Genomic DNA, 12,653 nt, shown 5'->3' with positions numbered 1-12,653 from the left:
GCCTGATGCCAATACTGGAATTAAAAAAGGAGTGGGATCTTAAGTTCATGGTTATTAAATTATCAGCGGTGTTTTTAGAGTGAAACATTAACTTAATGTCATCCAGGTCACCCTTATCTTGTTGAATCCTTTCCGCAATTTTTAGATCTGATCTTATTATAGATAGACACTGCCTTTCCTTTCTAATCCAGTGGACTGCTTTGTTAAGTAGGGAGTCCTTGTCTTCCCTGCTACCCGCCTTCAATCTAGGGCCTTTTGTAAGAAATACACAGCATGATTCCGGGTCCTCCCTGGTTGCAAGATGGTTGGCCTGGTCTAAGTGTCGATTGTGCTCTTGTTCAGTGCCCCTTGCCCCCCTCCAGGGGTCCTGAGTAGGTCGTATGGGTCTGTCTGTGTGAGGAATTCTCAAATTTACATGGGTGTGTCTGGCCTGGTGTTGAAAAATAGGCTTTTTGAGATGTTCATAGTTATTATCCTGTACTCTACCGTACTTGGTCGAGGGAGGTATGTGTGTACTTTGATTTTTGCACTGCATTATATTCTGGTACTCAGGGTGACTGTTGGATACTCGAGGCGGTAGATTGGTCATTTGACTTCCCCTAATCGTACATGCTAGTTTTATTTCAGGTGCAACTGGTTCTCCCGGAGTAAGAATTAAACCCCCCTTGTAATTCGGTAATTGAGACGTTAGGGCCTCAAGCATTTTTTTAATTGACCTGACCTCCTCTTGGAGTACGTCAAGTTTGATATTTAAGGTTGCCACTAGGCTATAAGTGTCCAGTGATACCGGATTTGTTTGTAACTGTGCCTGAGAGTGGTCCCCTATCTCGTCCGGATGTTCAAAAATTGTTCCATCATTACTATTCGCGAGGTTCATGATGTCAGGCTCTAAATTGTCACCCAAAGGTGTAAATCTATTAGAGCACTCGACATTAATCACCTCTCTACATGTAGAACTATCTGGATACCTAGTTACATTCTCAGTGTTATCGATGTTGTCAATGTTGACAGGGCCGGGGGGGGGCCTACTAATTGGTCCCCTACTTTGCTTTGGGGATGGAGGAATTGGAGATTGAGATTGTGTTTGTGTTGAGGGGAGGGGTCTATGTACTGTGACAATGGGGACAGGGGACTTTGCTCGTGTCACCTTCTCTCTTTTGCCAAAGTAAGATGAAATTTTATTTCCCTTATTATTAACCCCCTTGTCACTCGACAACATAATCTCCACTTCTTCTATTAAATTGTCAATCTCAGCCAGTGTGCAATTGTTTACAGCTGTTTTTGTTTGTTTTTGCATTTTAGCTAATTTCCTCTTCCCAATCATGGGTTCAGTGGCTTTCCGCTTTCCCATTAGAGCCCCGAAAATAAAACAACACTATATACCCTTCAACCAAAAATGGCTCCTTTACCAGTGTCCGAAAAACAAATGAAACAGAGAGTATTAAAAAGGCCCGACTGTCAATGTATCAAAGATGGCAGCCTAAAGCAATGTCCCGAGCAACATTTAAAGGCGCAATCAGTATATCAAAGCTATGTAGTACACGAACACCCAAGGAAATAAATACTGGCTTGAAGTTACGAATCAGGGCACTCAAAACACTAGGTCCTCAGGCAAAAGGCTACTACGAGTGCAGAAACATGATTAAGCAGTCTTACTTGAAAGTTAAAGGGGATGGCCCAGTCCAGTCTTGTCCGGTCTTTGACGGGCAAGGACGGTCCCGCCCTTGGCCCGGGCTTCGCCCGGGTGCTGCCCGCGCGCGTCCCGCGCCGCGGGAGGCGCACAGCGTAGATGTAGGCAGGTGACGCCTGCCACTGACGTCACCTGCGAGCGCCGAACAGGGGAACCTGGAAGCTGTAGTTTCTTGCTGATGCCGTTGCCCTCACGGCGGAGCTGGAGATCTGTTACCAGGTAAATGCTCCCTGCTTGGAGCCCTTCTGGAGTTAAGTGCGAGACTGCCGTTGCCCTCACGGCGCTAGAGAGGTGTCCGGTCTCGAGCCCCCTTCGAACGCGTCCCGCGCCGCGGGAGGCGCACAGCGTAGATGTAGGCAGGTGACGCCTGCCACTGACGTCACCTGCGAGCGCCGAACAGGGGGACCTGGAAGCTGTAGTTTCTTGCTGATGCCGTTGCCCTCACGGCGGAGCTGGAGATCTGTTACCAGGTAAATGCTCCCTGCTTGGAGCCCTTCTGGAGTTAAGTGCGAGACTGCCGTTGCCCTCACGGCGCTAGAGAGGTGTCCGGTCTCGAGCCCCCTTCGAACGCGTCCCGCGCCGCGGGAGGTGCACAGCGTAGATGTAGGCAGGTGACGCCTGCCACTGACGTCACCTGCGAGCGCCGAACAGGGGGACCTGGAAGCTGTAGTTTCTTGCTGATGCCGTTGCCCTCACGGCGGAGCTGGAGATCTGTTACCAGGTAAATGCTTCCTGCTTGGAGCCCTTCTGGAGTTAAGTGCGAGACTGCCGTTGCCCTCACGGCGCTAGAGAGGTGTCCGGTCTCGAGCCCCCTTCGAACGCGTCCCCTACGCAGATGTAGTTGACGACTGCGCAGTACAGTTTCCCGCATTAGCAGCCATTTAAGATTTCTCTCAAGTTACTTGTTAATAGAACACCTGTGCAAGCTTCTCCTCTTCTCTAAAAATGAACTGTGATGCATATTAATTACACAATACACAATTAGTACGAAGTTCTGAGTTATAGGAGAGAGTTTCTTTCAAGCAAGTCTCTTTTCTACGAGTCCTTGCTCTATCAATCACCTCTCTGATGGCATTTTTGAGCCATCACAAAATTACCCATCACAAAACCAGGTGCCAACTTTAGCACATCTCAATTCCCCTTTCAGTCTTTTCGTTCCCATCCTCATTTTTATCTTTTAAGTTTTTTATTTTCTTGTATAATTCACCTTTCATTTCTTCTACCTGTATTTCTTCATACTTTCTTTTATTTCCTTTTCCATTTATTTCATATCTTTTTCTATTTTGACAACATTTGCACCATATCATTATTGCTAAAAACTATTATTATTATGCAGACTATTGGTAGTATTATTTGGCCTATAAAACTCTTTCCTATATTAGCAACCCAAGTCCCTATTGAGAAAATACTCTTTGTTAATTTCTTCCATACACTATCAACTTCCAGTGGTTTCAATTCTTATTCTAGTTTCGAAATATTTTTAATGTATCCTCCAATTTCTACACTTTAGTCCGGTATATAAGTGCACAATGTTGTGCTTTCAGCATTTTACAGACGCCTCCATCTTTTGCTAATAATATATCAAGTGCAAGTCGATTTTGTAAAACCATAGACCTAATTGCAAACATTTCTGTATTGATCATTAAGAAACCTCTAGCAGTATCAGTCGATAGGCGATCAACTACTGTGGACAATTGACAAATTTTACGTGAATTCAGAATGACTCCCACAGAAGGTATCAATGCACTAAATATGTCACCTACTGTTTCTGAAAAACTAGCTCTTTTCCTACGTGTTAGTTCTTTAGTGTTTTCATTGCTTCCAGTGATCCTTTTTACGTGGTAAACTTTAGGGAATACTATTTCGAAATACCAACTCCTGTACCACCGCGCAGGCAGCTTAAAATAAGCTTTATTCCCACACACGTAATAAACACCAGGAAAAACTGGATCTGTTCCCCCTTTTAGTCCCCAACCTCCAAGAATCAAAAAAGTATGCCAGCTGTATAAATTCCCTCTTTCTCAGCCCATGGTGGTATATGGGGTTTCTTTTCAGAAGCTTTTCTTTGGAAGTCCTGTCTCCTCTCTTCTACTAAATTCAAAAACGCCTTTTCTTCTTCTTTTAATGAGCATGTTAAGTTATTCTTGTGTGCCTTTGCTATATCTATTGACTTCACAGTTAAGAAAAATTCACCCATAAACTGTGCATCTTGACTACTAAGCACTAGATTCATACTCTTTTGAATAGGAATCTCTGAAAATATCACATCTAAATTTGAATAATAATACTGTAATTTTCCTGTTCTATCAAATAAACTGGTTAAAATACTACATGAAATGCCATTTGTTAACAGTAAATGTTGATAGGTGATGCCCTCTGCTACTGAAGCTGGTAATTTCATACAAACATAACAATCACTAATTTCCATTGTGTCTACATACTGAAATAATAACTTTGTGAATACATTTAAAGTAGTGTCATTATCTGTCACAGTGTGATGCAAATCTAACTCATCTGTTGCTTCTAATTCTACTCTATCTCTTTTTAGGCTAGCAACCTTCCCATTAGGGTCTGTGTTATTTTTCTTATCTGTAATCAAAAGGTAAGGAATCGCTATAGTTAAAACCAACCAAACTGTAACTACTAATAATATACTAAATATACAAATTCCACAACATTTCTTTACACAATTTTGTTTTGGTCTTCCAGCAACTCTATCTTCAGCCATTTTAGTCTAAGAAGATTTCTCTTCTTTTCTTCACTTTGCTTTATGAATTTTATTTCTTTTGATACTTCAAGGAGGTCTCACTTCTCCTTTGTCAATCTGTTCTGCAGCTATTTCTTCTTCACTTTCTTCATTTAAATCTAAATTCTCGAGTTCTTCAAGAATCACATAGGTCCACTCAGGGCCTTTAAACTTATTGTTCAAGATTCTCAGTCTTTGGCTTTTTCGTTTAGTTTTCTCATTCAACTGTTCAGACTGACTAGTGGCTTCATTCACTTGTTCAGGTTCCTCACTTATTGTCGTTAAGTGATATTTTAACCTTTTGACACCACCTGGCCAGTTATCACCTTTACTGGCCTTCTTGGCTTGCACTGCACTTTCACCTTCCTCGTCTCTTTCGAAAACTCTTTTATTTTCCATAAGTTGTGGCACAATGTGATTTCCCTTGTCTACAGTGTCCCTCTCGATCTGTCCTTGTTCAGGTCTTGTTATTGTTATTTCATCTGCCTGAACACATTCTTCTTCCTCTATCTGATCCTGTTCAGGTCTTATTTTGATTTGTTTATCTCTTTCCTCCTGAACTTGTTCTTCTTTTCCTAACTGGTCCTGCTCAGGTCTTACTGCACTTTGTTCTTCTGCAGCCTGAACATGTTCTTCTATGCCTGTCTGTTCCTGCTCAAGCTCATTTGGTTCATTGATTGCCTGAGTATTGGTTTCTTTCCCTGTCTGATCCTGCTCAGAGTCTCTGTCAATTTTGGTTGCCCTTTCCTGAGCGTGTTCTTCTACATCTGTCTAGTCCTCTCTAGTTTCTGGTCTTTCTAATCTAGTTCTGCTTCTTGTTTTAACAATCAATTCAGGTATATCTACCACTGGTATCCAATCTTCCTGACTTGTGCTTGGTTGTTCTTTGTGAGCTTCTTCAGAATCTGTTGCTCTAGATTCTTCAGCTGCACAGCCATCAGCGGCCTCAACTTCTTGTGTCAGTTGTGGTCCCTCTTCCTCAGGAGCTGAAACTCTTTTGGTGTGACTGGCATGTATCCAGTTAGGCAACCCTGTACATTTCACTGCTGTTGTTGTGACCAGTATGACCTGTCGCGGATAATCCCACCTGGGTGCTAGGCATGACTCTCGGGTATGATTCTTCACTACCACCCAGTCTCTGGGATTCAGATCATGTGCTTCATCTGGCTGCCTGGCAACTGCGTCTTCTCCAACCTGGTGAGAGACAGAACGCATTAGGTCAGCCAATCCTTTAAAATAGTCCAATACCAAATCATCAGTTATATTCAACAGTTTATGTCCTGGTATAAATGCTTGTCTCATTGCTCTTCCCATGGGAATTTCATGGGGGCTCAGTCCTGTGTTTCTGTCAGTAATGCTTCTGAGTCCCATCAGAACAAGAGGTAATGCATCTGGCCAACACAGTGATGTGGATGCACACACCTTTGCCAATCTTGACTTCATTGTGCCATTCATTTGTTCCACCACTCCAGAAGCCTCTAGGCGGTATGCACAGTGCAGGTTTTGTTCAATTTTAAATGCTTCACAGATTAACCGAATTATTTCATTATTAAAGTGAGATCCTCTATCTGATTCCAAAGTTAATGGAAAACCAAACCGCGGAATTAACTCTCTCAATAATAGTCTGACTACTGTTATATTGTCATTTCTTCTAGTGTGATATGCCTCTACCCATCGTGAAAACAAACACACTATAACAAGGACGTACTTTAAACCCCTGCATGGTGGCAATTGTATGAAATCTAACTGCAACCTCACAAATGGTCCTTCTGTCTTTCCAATTCTTCCACAACTGACCACTGTCTTCCTGCCTGGGCTTATTTGTTGACAAGTTAAACATCGCTGCCAAAGCCTCTCTGCGACTGCCCTAAATCTTGGATTGTACCAATCTTGTCTGAAAAGTCTGATCATGGCGTCCCTGCCTATGTGTGTGTCTCCATGATACATTTTAGCCATTTGTGAGAGCAAACAATCTGGCATGACTGGTCTGCCATCTGGATAAATCCACACGTCATCTTCTGCCCTCCTTTGACACCCTGTTTTTATCCAACCTTCCTTTTCACTCACGTCCACCTCATCCTGCAGTTGTCTCACCTCATCCCATGTCTCTAGAGCTGAGAATAGCATAAGTTGGCAGCTGATTACACTTGTTTCAATTTTCTTGTTTATTGCCATTTTATTTCTTGCACAGTATTGAGCAACCTGGTCAGTGTATCGATTACCAGCTACCACATAGTCATTTCCTGACTGCTGAGCAGCACACTTGACCACTGCTAATTCATTTGGCAATTCTTTTACAAATTTCCAATTTTTTATAGGGGATCCTGAATGTGTCATGCAATCCCTTTGCATCCAGAGTGGGCCAAAGTCATGAACAACCCCTTAACCATACTGGCTATCAGTAAATATGGTTACTTTCCAATTTTTCCCAATTTTGCAGCCTTTAATTAAAGCTATCAATTTGGCTACTTGTGCAGGCTTGACTCCTGGTAAACAGGATGCTTCAACTACTCCAGTTATTTTGCATACAGCATAAGCTGCACTTAATCCTCATTCTTCATGCCTTAAACATGAGCCATCTACAAAAAGCTCATGGTCAGATTCTTTCAGGGGTTCTTCCTGTATGTCTGGACGGGGCTTAGTACAAAACTATGTTACATCTAGGCAATCATGCTCAACTTCAGCTCTCACTTCTTCTCATTTGTACATCTGGCAACAACATAGCAGGGTTTAACATGGTACACCTAACCGCAGTTACATTTTCAGCTCCCAAAATTATCCTTTCAGATTTAGTCATCCGACTAGGTGTAAGATACTGTATTCGAGTTCTTGTTAAAATAATCTCAACTGAATGTGGAGCATATACCTTCACTGGATGTCCCATCACAATTGGCTCACTTTGTTCTAGGCTCATACAAGTAGCAGCCACTGCTTTTAGGCAACCAGGTAATGCTGAAGCCACAGGATCCAAGGTAGCAGAAAAATATGCTACTGGACGTCGGCTCAAACCATGTCTTTGGGTCAAAACTGAGAGTGCACAACTTTCTCTTTCACAACAGAATAGTGAATATTCTTTTGTATAGTCTGGCATACCTAGGGCAGGGGCCTCACATAAACAATTTCGGAATTTTACAAAGGCATCCACACTTTCATCATCCCAATCTACTGGGTCCTTCGCTCTTTTTCGTGTCATCTGAATTAATGGCTTCGCTAACAAGGAAAAACCTATTATCCACTACCTACAGTATCCCACTACACCAATAAACATCCTGATCTCTCTGGGTTTGTGGCAACTGCATCTGCTTTATTAATACCACAATAAAGGGAGCGCCGTATTCAGTAATCAGTATTTGCAAATGCAAATTTGTTCCCAACTGATTCAATCAAAAAGACAGATTTCCTTGAATCCACAGATCCACAATTCATTGCACGTCCCTTTAGGATAGTGTTTCCACAACAATTATGACAGTTCATCAATACTGATTGACAAGCTTGCAGCAGTTCATCAACAGAAGTTCCTAATAAATTCAGCCAACGCATTTCGTCCAACGTAGGACGTCGTCAGGTTTGAAAAAAAAAAAACCACTGTTCATATTTCCCATACCACATAGTTAAAATCATCTTGATTGATGACACAATTTCCTAAGCATTAAATTCTTCACATTATCATCAACATCCCCAATATATAATTGTCATCAGCATTAACAATGTCCCTCTGTAAGGAAGCCTGCCTATATAACAATATCAACAAAAGTCAATCATATAAAGCAAATTGCAAACAATTCTTAGAAACAACTAAACACTGGGAGAAAAACATATTCATCATATATGTAGAAAAACCGGACCCTCCAAAACATAATCTCATGATTATTAAATCCTAACCGTACATTGACCAGTTCATTCATGTCACCTAATTGTCTTTCCTGACATTTATAATTCACTTATTATTTAGCTCAACCTGAGACATTATTATGTGCCAGAATTCTATCTCTATGTCAGGTCTGCCAGGTTGTCAGTAGCGCCCAAGCCAATAACCCGCCACTAACCTGCAATGTAGAATCCAGCAGAGACGATAGATGAGAAGGTCCCTGACTCCCAAAAACCTACTCCCCAGCAGCGGAAGGTAACCTAACTGCGTGAGATCAGGTCTGTGGGAAAAAGGGAAGTGGATAACATAAATAGATGAGGCCAGGGATAGGGACTCTCCAGAATGAAGGTCGGGGTTGTAATTTCTTCTGGGAAGATGAGTACCTTTCTTCTTGCGGAACTCTCCCGTAACTGCCTTAACCGCACACACCCTTTCCTGGGTTACTCCACAGTTCCCTACAAAGTACTAGGTCTTCGGGAGTGATATTCTCTCACCCCCACAAGCCAATGACGGAACGGGTCCCACCGGGAGCCCTCCGTAGGTGCACTGTCAAGCGAAAGTAAAGTTCGAAATAAACAAATGATAATCCCTTCCTCGGGACTTCGTGGATACTTTTCCGTTTGCGAAGCAGGACGGCAATGAGGCACTTAGTGTCCGTGTCTACATTACACCAACCCCACCATGTCCAGGCAAAAAGGGAACAAGTAATCCGGGATTTTGCACTGTCTCTCACGGTGTCAATAAAGTTGTGTTGACGGAGCAACACTCGTGGCTTACCAGAACAGCTGAAGAATCTACCTTCCCAAATACCTCGGCTTCTCGCTCGCCGCTGAATTGGGCTGGCTTCCTCGGAAACGCGGGACACGGCCCGTCACAGGGATGGCTGCTGAAATGCTTCTCGGCTTCCTCGGGAACGCGGGACACGGCCCGTCACAGGGATGGCTGCTGAAATGCTTCTCGCTGGAATCCGGCGGGGAACACCTTCCGCCACAAACATCCACAAGCTCTCTGATTGACAAGCACCGTCCGCTTCCCGCGGAAGTGCTTATGTAGGCAGGGTCGTCGGATGCGCCCCAGTGCATGCAGGGATTTGTAGTTCGTGACTTCCCGACATCGGGAAAACGCGGAAACACTCCCGGTTTCCTGATAAGGGGCATAGTCTGTGAGACTGCTGGCGATTGTTACACTCTATCCTAAAAATCCTCTTTACAGAAATAGCACAGAAATCAATCAATCAATCAATCAGACCATTTGTAGAGCGCACTACTCACCGTGAGGGTCTCAAGGCGCTGGGGGGGGGGGGGCGAGGGTGCCTCTACTGCTTGAACAGCCAGGTCTTGAGAAGTCTCCTGAAGGTCAGCAGGTCCTGGGTCTGTCGTAGGTGGAGGGGGAGGGTGTTCCAAGTCTTGGTGGCGAGGTGGGAGAAGGATCTTCTGCCGGCGGTCGCTCGTCGGATGCAGGGGACGGTGGCGAGGGCGAGGTCAGCAGAGCGAAGCTGGCGGTTCGGGTGTAGAAGGTGAGTCGTTCGTTGAGGTACGCTGGTCCAGCGTTGTGGAGTGCTTTGTGAGCATGGGTGAGGAGCTTGAAGGTGATCCTCTTGTTGATGGGGAGCCAGTGCAGGCCTTTCAGGTGGGCTGTGATGTGGCTGTGGCGGAGGATGTCGAGGATGGGGCATGCAGAGGCATTCTGTATGTGTTGTAGTCGTTTCTGGAGTTTGGCTGAGGTTCCCGCGTAGAGGGCGTTGCCGTAGTCCAGCCTGCTGCTGACGAGGGCCTGGGTGACCGTCCTTCTCGTTTCGGTGGCGATCCATCTGTATATCTTGCGTAGCATGTGGAGGGTGTTGAAGCAGGAGGAGGAGACGGCGTTGACTTGCTGGGTCATAGACAGCGAAGAGTCCAGGATGCCCCTCAGGTTGTGTGTGTGGTCGGTGTGCGTCAGTGCAGCTCCCAGTGCGGCTGTCCACCATGAGGGGAGGGGGTGGATCCGATGATGAGGACCTCCGTGTTGTCCGAGTTCAGTTCCAGGCGGCTGTTCATCCATTCGGCGATGGCCTTCATACCTTCGTGGAGGTTGGCTTTGGCAGTGGTGGGGGCCTTGGAGAGGGAGAGGATGAGCTGGGGGTCGGTGGCATATGAGATGATGTTGGAGTCGTGTGATCCGATGATCTTGGCGAGCGGTACCATGTAGATGTTGACGAGTGTTGGGCTGAGGGACGATCCTTGGGGTATGCCGCAGATGATCTTGGTGTCTTTAGATCAGAATGAAGGGAGGCGGACATTCTGGGTTCTGCCGGTGAGGAAGGAGGAGGTCCAATCCAGGGTTTTGTCACGGATCCCTGCGTTGTGGAGGCGAGTGCGTAGGGTGCGGTCGCAGACGGTGTAGAAGGTGGCCGAAAGCTCCAGGAGGATGAGGGCCGCGGTTTCTCCTTTGTCCAGCAGGTCCCTGATGTGGTCGGTGGCGGCGATGAGGGCTGTTTCGGTGCTGTGGTTGCTGTGGAATCCGGATTTGGACGGGTCCAGGATGTTGTTCTCTTCGAGGAAGGAGGTCAGTTGCCTGTTGACAATCTTCTCAATTACTTTCGCCTGGAACGGGAGATGGGCCGGAAGTTCTTGAGGTCCTTGGGGTCCCCCCTGGATTTCTTAAGTAGGGCGTTGATCTCGGCATGCCTCCAGCTCTCCGGGAAGGTGGCGGCCTCGAAGGAGTTGTTTATGATCTTGCGGAGATGGGGTAAGATTGTGGAGCTTGCTTTGTTGAAGATGTGGTGCTGGCAGGGGTCTGATGGTGAGCCGGACTGGATGGTGTTCATGATTTTGATGGTGTTTTCGTCGTTGATGTGGGTCCAGGAAAGCAGGGGTTCAGTGTGGCTGGGGGGCAGTGAGTCTGAGGTGTTGGTATCTGTCGGGTGGGCCTGGTTGTTGAAGCTGTCGTGGATGTCTGCAATCTTGCGATGAAAGAAGGTGGCTAGGGGGTCGCAGAGAACTTGCGATGGCAGGATGTCATTGGAGTTGGCGCTGGGGTTGGAGAATTCCTTCACGATGTTGAAGAAAAGTAAAACACCTACCTATAGTTCAGTGTTCTTTCTGTGTAACTTCTACCTATCACGCAAAAGATTCTGATTTTTATTTTTATTTTTCTGAAGATAAAAGGAGATACATAAAATATAATTATTACATCTGCCCCAATCCTCTTATCTCATGCCATCTGTTCCTAAACTGATAACTTCATTGCCCATTAAACATACCTTCTAAAATAATGGTTTCCAAAATGTCATGAGCACCGTATTTTATTAGGTCATCCGTGCCTGCTAAATTACCAATCAGCAGTTCTGCACGAAAATAAAATTAAACCTATTACACCAAAGTCCACTAAAGACTTCATCATACAAAAATTTCAACATTGAACCCACCCTCTATATTTATTATTAGCTCACCTTACAAATATCCGCATCCAAATTCAACAACGATTTACCTGTAAACAGCTATTACAGTGGTCTTGTAAAAGCATCTTACTTATTTGCAGTCCAATCCCTACAATTGGTAGTAGTATAAGCTTTATTCGATATAAAAAAATATCATAAAAGCAATGCATTTCCAAATATACACATTATTTACATAAATAAAATGGTTTAAAAAGTCATTAAATCATCGTCTAGTAAGCTTATATAATACAATATCCACAATTGATTAAAATTCGTAATTCGGTTGTTAAAAGGAAAAAGACTAAATCTACAATGTGTAAACTAGAATCCTGTATAAGGGAGGGACAGCTGTTCGCCATCAGCGTCTGCAGGCTTCCTAGCTAGTAACTTACTTCTAATTAGCCAGGCGGATCCCAAGAATTTAGCTACCCCACATATCAGAGTAAGGGAAGAGGTATCAGTGCAAAGGATGCGGAGAGCATTACGATGGCACATTGGGCCCAGTAGTTTGCAGACCGGTTTTAGCCACCTCATTCTGGGGAGCCTATACGCCGGGCAAGCAAACAAGAGGTGAGCCGTCGTCTCATTATGGTAGGCACAGCCCGGGCAGGGTAAAGATGACATAATTGGCCCTTTCCAACGTGAAACAAAGCTGTTGGTCGGCAGAGTCCCGAATCTCAGCTTCATATATAATACCCTATGGCTGGGGGTCTGGATAAAATCCAAATAAGGTTCTAATGAGCGGGTATGTTTGTGTTGGAAGAATCTTTCCGCCAGTTTCCCCAGTCTGGGATTTTGAATGACCAGCAACTGGACCCATTCCCAGTACAATTTTTTGATAACCTGTTTTGTAGGTGGTATTTGGGTGCGCCAGGCCTCCTTTAGACCAATAGAAATTAAAAGTTTTCGAAGGTCTGTTAACCATTTTATC

The sequence above is a fragment of the Triturus cristatus genome, chromosome 6 (assembly GCF_964204655.1).
Source record: "Triturus cristatus chromosome 6, aTriCri1.1, whole genome shotgun sequence".
In the NCBI taxonomy this organism is placed as follows: Eukaryota; Metazoa; Chordata; class Amphibia; order Caudata; family Salamandridae; genus Triturus; species Triturus cristatus.
The sequence above is the reverse complement of the archived record's forward strand: the minus strand, read 5'-3'. Positions refer to the sequence as shown.